Below are 8,579 nucleotides of genomic sequence, written 5' to 3'. Positions count from 1 at the left end.
GTGGCATTGAAATTGTAATTAATGGTGAAGTGATGAGTAAGCAGAGAGGTGTCTTTTATGTGAAATGGAGTGTGTGAATGGCTGTGTGTGTCTGCATGTGTATTATACTGCACATACACATGCAGTGTAGATAGATAGAGACAAAAGTAAATGTCAATATCACTGTAAGTCGAAATCAAGGGGAGTAATTTTTTTAAAAACCTTTTTTTTAAACATTGGCAGGGTGAAAGTTGTTCGATGTAAAAATTTGTTGGAGGAAGCAATGGAATGATAACAAAGAATAATTATGAAAAAATTCGGGACCTTCGATTGAGTTCGAGAAAACTGTCCTGGTGTACTGTAATTGCTTGCTACCCCATAGACAGGACCACAACTTTATACTTTGATCTAAATTTGATTCAGTAAATTATGTATTCACTGCATGGAAGACATTTGATTTTACGAGTCTTAGTTGTGAATGTCTTTCAAGCTACAAGCAGCGACTCTTATTAGACTAGCTTGAAATGGTGCTAGCAGTTGCATCCCTTGAACAATAATATTATGCTTTTCACATTTGATAATGCGACAATCACTTGTCGCAGGTCTTGCTCGGAATGCTCTCCATCTAAACTACTATGTATATTCTACAATACATTGATTTTCAATAGTACCCTGCATAAATATGAACATTTATTTTGTTAGAGTCTGTGAGAATTCATAGTTTGTAAACAATGCACTAAGAAGGGGCAGTGTAGGTCAGTGGTTGGATCTTTGCTTCGTTCACCAGTCACTACCTCGCCGCATTGTGTGGCTTTGAGCAAGTCACCTTACCCTAGCTCAATATGTGGTGCGCACTGCAGCTGATGCCTGGGCTATTTTTGGAATAGACAGTGAAGACAAATTTTCCTTTGGGGATGAATAAAGGGAATGTTGTTTCTTTTTTTTAGCCCAAAGTTATTCCAGGGAAATAATTCAATCCAAGGAGGAAAAAAGGGGCTGTAACCTATGAGTGAGTATTTAATTGAAGGGATGTTATCCAGTAAATACAACACTATACCTATTCATGGTGGAGTTGCATCCTTGATTCAGAGAACTTGTCGATACCATGACAATCACGGTATTTGTAATGATTTGGGTGACATTTATGCCAAACTCCACCGTGTTCTTGACTGTGGTAAGGTATTTTAAACGCATCTCTGATTGTGCATTTGAGTCCAAGCCTGGATTGATTCTTGTTATATAAACCAAAAGTTGAATCCTTGGAAAAGTCTCTTTACTACATTCGCACTATACTAAGAATAAAATGAGTACCTGGCTGGTAGTCGCATTGCTTGTCAATGAAAAAAATAATTTAAAAATTTAATAGCTGGGTGGGGTTTCCGACCTCCCATAGTGGCCAGGGAGGTAATTGCTGTGTCTTCTATCTCCCTCCAATTGCTTCCTGTCTTTGTCTTGGAATGAGATTACTTAGTTTTGTCCTGATCCTGGCCAGAGTCCTTGGCTGGGAGAGAAACAGTCGAATGTATGGTTATGGTTTTCGGAGATGATATTATATTTTCCCTTGTAAATCATCTCTCTCATGTTATTTTTTTATTCGTAACATATGATTTGTAAACATTTGAGTGTGTTCCTCATAGTGGGTCTGGTTGAGACTTTGAGTGATCTCAAACTAACTACACTGATAGTATGCTCTTGGATTCTACATTTGTTCCCTATTTGTACCATTCCCCTTTGTCATACCTTTTTTGGGCTGCTTTAATTGTAAATCTATAATCTTTTAACTATTCCATTTTCCTCTATTTTACTGGCTCTGATGTGACCTAAATGCGTCACAATGTCATAAAACCCTTAAAAACACAAAACAAAAATTTAATAGCACTATAAAGGCATATCTCATCACTTCAGTTTCTGTTTTTAAGGGGGATTTTTTGGCGTTTGCTACATATTAGGTCATTTCAGCGCCTATAAACAGGAGGAAAATGGGAGTCAAATATTCTAGATTTATAATTAACTTGAGCTTTTATAAAGCGCAATATCCACTAAATGTGCTCAAAGCACTTTTGTTTTGTTTTTGTTTTTGTTTTTGTTTTTAAGGGTTTTACGGCACTTGCAACACATTTAGGTTATATCAGCGCCAGTAAAAAGGAAGAAAATGGGATAGTAAAAAGTTCTAGAATTACAATTAAAGCACCCAAGAAAAAGTAAGACAAAGGGGAACTGAGAACAAATAGGGATCAGATGTAGATTCCAAGAGCATACCACCAATGTACTTAGTTTGAAATCACCTACAAGTCTCATCCAGGCACAAGCACAAAATCCAACAAAGAGGAATACACTCAAATGCTTACATTATACATTCAATATAAAAATAATAATACATAACAGAGAGATGATTTACAAGGAAAAAAATATCATCTCACAAAACAATAACTATGCATTTGACTGTTTCCCTCCCAGCTAGGACTCCGGCCAGAGCCAGGACAAAACCAAGTAATCTCATTCCAAGACAAAGACAGAAAGCATGTTGGAAAACAGCTATAAGGGGATAGAAGACACAGTATGTACCTCCCTGCCCACTATGGGAGGTCAGGATCCCCACCCAGATCTTTAAGTCTCATCCGGACACAAGAACAAAATCCAACAAAGAGGAACACACTCAAATGCCACATTATACATTAAAAAATAACAAATATACTAATACATAACAGAGAGATGATTTACAAGGAAAAAATATCATCTCCCAAAACAATAACTATGCATTTGACTGTTTCCCTCCCAGCCAGGACTCCGACCAGGGCCAGGAAAAAAACTATGTAATCTCATTCCAAGACAAAGACAGAAAGCATGTTGGAAAACAGATATAAGGGGATAGAAGACACAGTGTGTACCTCCCTGCCCGCTATGGGAGATCAGGATCCCCACCCAGAAAGCGCTTTTCAAAGGGTCCCTGACCAACAGCAACACGTAACATGTAGAACGAGACATGACACCTGTTAGTAGGCGATATTACAATTTTTCGACTGTTGACAGCCAGGTACTCATTTTACACCTGAGTACGGTGAGAGAATGTGAGTAAAGAGTCTTTTCCAAGGACTCCAACTATGCACTGAGCAGGGCTCGAACCCAGGACCTTCCGGTCCGAAAGCGAGTGTCATGTGTCATACCACAAGACCACATAGCCGCACAAATTAAACGCACACAAGAAAAAAGACATAGGGGAATGGCTCAAATAGGGAACAGCTTGTAGATTCCAAGAGCACACTATCAGTGTTCTTAGTTTGTGATCATCTAAAAGTCCCATCCAGACATAAGCACAGGACCCTACCAATAGGAATATACTCAAATGTTTACAAATCATTGCATTACATATTCAAAACAAAAAATAATAACTATACCAGTACATAGCATAGAGATGATTTACAAGAGAAAAAATACCATCTCTCTTAAAACTATTTCCTCCCTGTCAAGGATTCCGGCCAGGGCTAGAACAAAACCAAGTAATTACATTCCAAGACAAAGACAGAGAGCAACTCGGAAAACAGATATAGGGGATAGAAGACACAGCATGACCTCCTGCCTACCATGGGAGGTCAAAGACCTTACGCAGGTTTATAACTTTGATCACTCTTCATCAGCCCAGAGACGCCATTCCTGTTCTATCATGTTCTATATTTAAAACTGCTTTAGGATAAAATTTAGTGTGTAGTCTAATAAAGCTATATTTATATTTCCAAATCTTACGAAAAAACATTTTGATATGGGAGGGAGAAAAAAAAAAAAGAATTTGGCCAATTTCGGTTCCATCAAAAGAGGTATGTACACTCAAGTATTTAAAGCCTGAATACGGACAATAGATTGAATGCCTTTCAGGGGTTTTACGGCACTTCCGACACTTTTAGGTCATTCCAGAGCCAATAAAAAGAAAGAAATTGGGAGAGTACAATATTCTAGATATAATTAAAGAGACCCAAGAAAAACTAGGACAAAGTTCCAAGCACAAATTATTGATGTAGTACTTAGTTCGAGATCACCTAAAAGTCCCTAACACAAGAACAGGATCACACAGGGGAATACACTCAAATATTTATACAACATTATTTCAAAACAAAAAAAAGAAGTATATAACAGAGAGATGATTTACAAGGAATAAACATATAATCTCCCAAAACAATTACTACATATTGACCATTTTCCTCTCAGCCTAGGACTCTGGCCTGGGCCTGGACAAAACCAAGTAATCTGATTACAAGGTAAAGGTAAAAATTAACTCAGAAAGGGAGATCAGATATGGGCGTTTTTCAATTTTTTTTCCAATAAGGAGGGGGTAATTTTTTTTCCGGAGTTTCAATCAATTTGGATAAACACTTCTGACCACTTAATTACTCCTCAGTCATTTCCTATAACATTGAAGCTTAATCTTCTCCGAGTTCATATGCTGGCAGGTTAAAGTCCGAATCCCATTACATACTCACTCCTGTAACGCTAATTCAAAGCTGCATAGTTCGCATTTTAAAATTATGATGCAGACAGTTTTCTCCTATGGTCTTCTTCAGCATATATTCATTCTCTACAAATGGTTTGATGACGGATATGTGCCTATTTTTTAATTTTTTTTGAGAGAGAGATTTGTTGCAAAATCCTGAAAATTTTGGCAAATTAAATATTTTAATTTCTCATAATTTTTTAAAGAGATAATTCTTAATATACATTAGAGGCTATTCGAGAGAGATTAGTAAAGACATAAATTGAGCAAATTGCAAAAACAAGATGGGACTGTCCAAATAGACATAAATAGCATTTTTGTAGGTCGTTACAGGAGTGAGTCGTATCATTACAGGAGTGAGTTACTAAATAAAGACAGTCTATTTCACTTGGCACACATACTAATTGAGTCGTATTCATTGCTCAAAAGAATTGCAAAAGTGAACTGGAAAAAAGCCCCAAAGTATCATAATCAATAATTAAGAAGATAGGAATTTTTTTTTAATGTTTCCAGTTGATCGTCAAAATTGTAATTAGAATGGTCCTCGTAGCCTTTGCTTTGAGTACAGAAAAGGTTTTCTCTCAAAAATGAAAGTCATCACAGACTGTGTTGTTGTTGTAAATGCCAAAATTTATCAATTTGTTGATTATGAATTTAAGTCTGCTGTATTTTTTAAGAGTTAAAAGAGGTGATTATTACGTCACGAGCGGACTTTTGATAGGCACTTAAATTAATATCATTATGGAACGCTATGAATCATGAATGACAAAGTTTTTATTTATTTGTCTAATGATGCCATAAGGCATTGTTATTGTTAGAACTCAACCAGAATAGAAACAATATGCGTTAGATAAATCTATAAACATAAATACATGGAGTAACAGTGACCCCAAACAAATCAGGATTTCCGACCAGATTTTATGAATCTCTCTCTCACTCTTTCGCTTTCTTTCTTTATCACTCTCGCTCTTTCTTTCTCTCTTTCTGTCTCATTCTATCTCTTTCTTTCTTTCATTCTCTCTCTCTCTCTCTCTCTCTCTCTCTCTCAATCTTGCTTTCTCTCTCTCCTGCTCTTTCTATTATATATCCACTTTTCTCTCCCACACCACTCTCTCTTACTCTTTTATATTTATTTGATATTTCTACTCCTGTCATCTTTATATGCACTCAATATTCCATAAAAACGTTTTTTTTTTCAATCGACTTAAACAAAACAAAAGGATTTTGCTAAGTCAACAGCAACTGCAACAGCTTATTCAACAAAATAAGCTTTTACTTTATTGAAATGGAATAAAAGGCACAATGTGATTGGGTTGCCAAAACGTAGATTTAATACTTCAAATAGCTGGTTAAAGTTTGAGATTGAGCAGGTATTTAATTGATCAATTTTTTTGATCTTATATACATGAATGGTATCTCCTTCTCCATTCCTTCTTTTGTTTCCGGTGGGTTATGCCCGAAGATAGAGATGAGTAAACAACAGAGCCAACTCTCTAACTTATTGTTGAAATATCTTCTCTTCCCACTTAAATGTTCACTCTATATTGCAAAAGGTTTTTAAAAATATAACATTAATAAAGTAGGAAAGAAACTAAAGACGTAATTTCCTTTAAAACATTTGTATCTACATCTCATCTCATTCCTGAGCAGTTGACTCACTCCTGCAACAGTTAACTCACTCCTGTAACACAGTTCACCGTTACAGGAATGAAAATCTGAAGATTATATGTTTCTTGGCACTACAGGAATTGTAATAAATCAATTATTTTGGCTTAGCAAGCACTAAAATTAACTGATTAAAGGATGAATAAAAGGATTTTGAAAATTCTCAAAATTTGAATGAGAAAAAGCCACTTACAGGAGTGAGGGTCATGGTAAATACTCATCATTCTGATAAGTTCAAGCTGGTAGATGAAAAATAGGTGGCTGCACGTTATTGTTTTGTTTTCAGCATGTGAGGGGAAGAATGCCTTGATGTATTTATGTTGCCAGTTGAATGAATATATTTTATAGATGAAAAACTAGGCGAAATTGATTGCCGTTAAAGGAGTGAGTCAAATGTCACCGACAAAGATTGATTCCCAAAACTGACATCAAATTGACCTTTTTTTTTAAAGATTAGAACTTAATAGATATGAATTAATATGGTGTTTCTTTAAAATGAATCAGGGTTAGGAGGAAAACAAATATTGCTGTTTGATTCAACAAAACTTTAAAAAATATATTTTTGTCAACCGACAGGCTATTTTGAAAATGTGTGGAGTATATAAATAATTGTAGTTTATTCATTTATGGACCAAATTACTCAATTTTAGGCGCCTATGCTTTTCTTTTTATATTCATTAATCACATGCTTCATTGCATTAAAAAAAAAATAATAAAAAAAAAAAATATATATATATATATATATATAATATATATATATATATATATATATATATATATATATATATATATATATATATATATATATAGAGAGAGAGAGAGATGAGAGAGAGAGAAGAGAGAGAGAGAGAGAGAGAGAGAGAGAGAGAGAGAGAGAGAGAGAGAGAATATGTAGGAGTGAAATATCTGTTCAATGCTATAATTATCATATAAATATAACATTATAACAAGTGTAACTAATAATAATAATAATAATGCTGAAAACTTATATAGCGCTATAACTCCGAGACACCAGACTCTAAGCGCTTAAATTACAAATTACTTTGGCTGAAACATACTCATTCACACACACAAGCACACACACACACACACACACACACATACACACACACACAACACAACACACAACACAAACCAAACCTATCTTGCTTCTCATACCATCTACTAAAATCGAAACAAATATGTTTTAAGCGAACGTTTAAAAATAGACAAAGATTCTTTTCACGAATGCTCTGCGGTAAGGCGTTCCAAATAGAGGGTCCGAAATGAGAAAAGGATCTCATTCCAGCATTTTTCCGAATTCGAGGGACAACTAGTTTTGTGGAATCACTGGCCGAACGTAAGGGGCAGGGTTTTGAATTTCTTTCAATTAGTTCTGAAAGGTAGGAAGGGGCAGTACCTTCAAGACAACGATACACTAAAACACAAGCTTTGAATTTAATTCTTTTCCCAACAGGCAGCCAATGCAGGTCATGAAGTAGAGATCCGGCAGAGTCGCACTTACGCTTCATGAATACTAGTCTGGCAGCGCTGTTTTGGACAATCTGAAGACGTTTCAGATTGTATTGGAAACGCCAAACAACAGAGCATTACAATAATCCAATTTCGATAGTACGAGGGACACAACCAGGTGCTTGGTCACATCCTCAGATATGAACCGTCTAATGGAAGCAATCTTTTTTAGTTGGAAAAAGAGAGATCTAACCAAATTATTAACCTGATGCTCCATCGACAGTCCAGATTCTAAGAATGTGCCAAGGTTTTTCACTTTGTCAACAATTTGAATAGAGGCATCCCCCAACTTCAAATCTGTTTCACTTTTCCACTTCCTCTTCCCCACATACAGCACCTCCGTCTTATCATCATTCAGTTTCAGTCTGTTCTCATTCATCCATTTCTTAACACTTTGGATACAATTTTTACTATTGGCTGATACTTCTTGTAAATTTCTCGTATTGGAAACGCAGTACAATTGCGTATCATCAGCGTATTGATGGTAAGACAGACCAAAACTTCTGATGATTTTAGACAGAGGGCCAACGTACAAAACAAAAAGAACGGGTCCAAGTACTGAACCTGGGGAACCCCACAATCAAGAAAGATTTCCTCCGATCTATATTCATCCACCGTAATAATCTGTTTACGATTAAACAAATATGACCTAAACCAATCAAGCGCTGCACCAGACACGCCATAAGTAATTTCAAGACGTTTGAGAAGAAGATTGTGATCAATAGTATCAAAAGCAGACGATAGGTCAAGCAAATTCAGCAAAGAACATGAACCATTGTCTATAACAGAGAGGAGATCATTAACAACCCTAACAAGTGCGGTTTCCGTCGAATGATGTTGCCTATAAGCAGACTGAAATTTTTCTTCAAGACAATTATTTTTAAGATGAGACAGTAATTGTTTCAAAACAAGCTTTTCTAAGATCTTAGAGAGAAAAGGA

The sequence above is a fragment of the Berghia stephanieae genome, chromosome 4, assembly GCF_034508935.2.
Source record: "Berghia stephanieae isolate SIO BIC M18660-M18661 chromosome 4, UCSD_Bste_1.3, whole genome shotgun sequence".
Lineage (NCBI taxonomy): Eukaryota > Metazoa > Mollusca > Gastropoda > Nudibranchia > Aeolidiidae > Berghia > Berghia stephanieae.
This window is presented reverse-complemented; position numbering follows the sequence as displayed.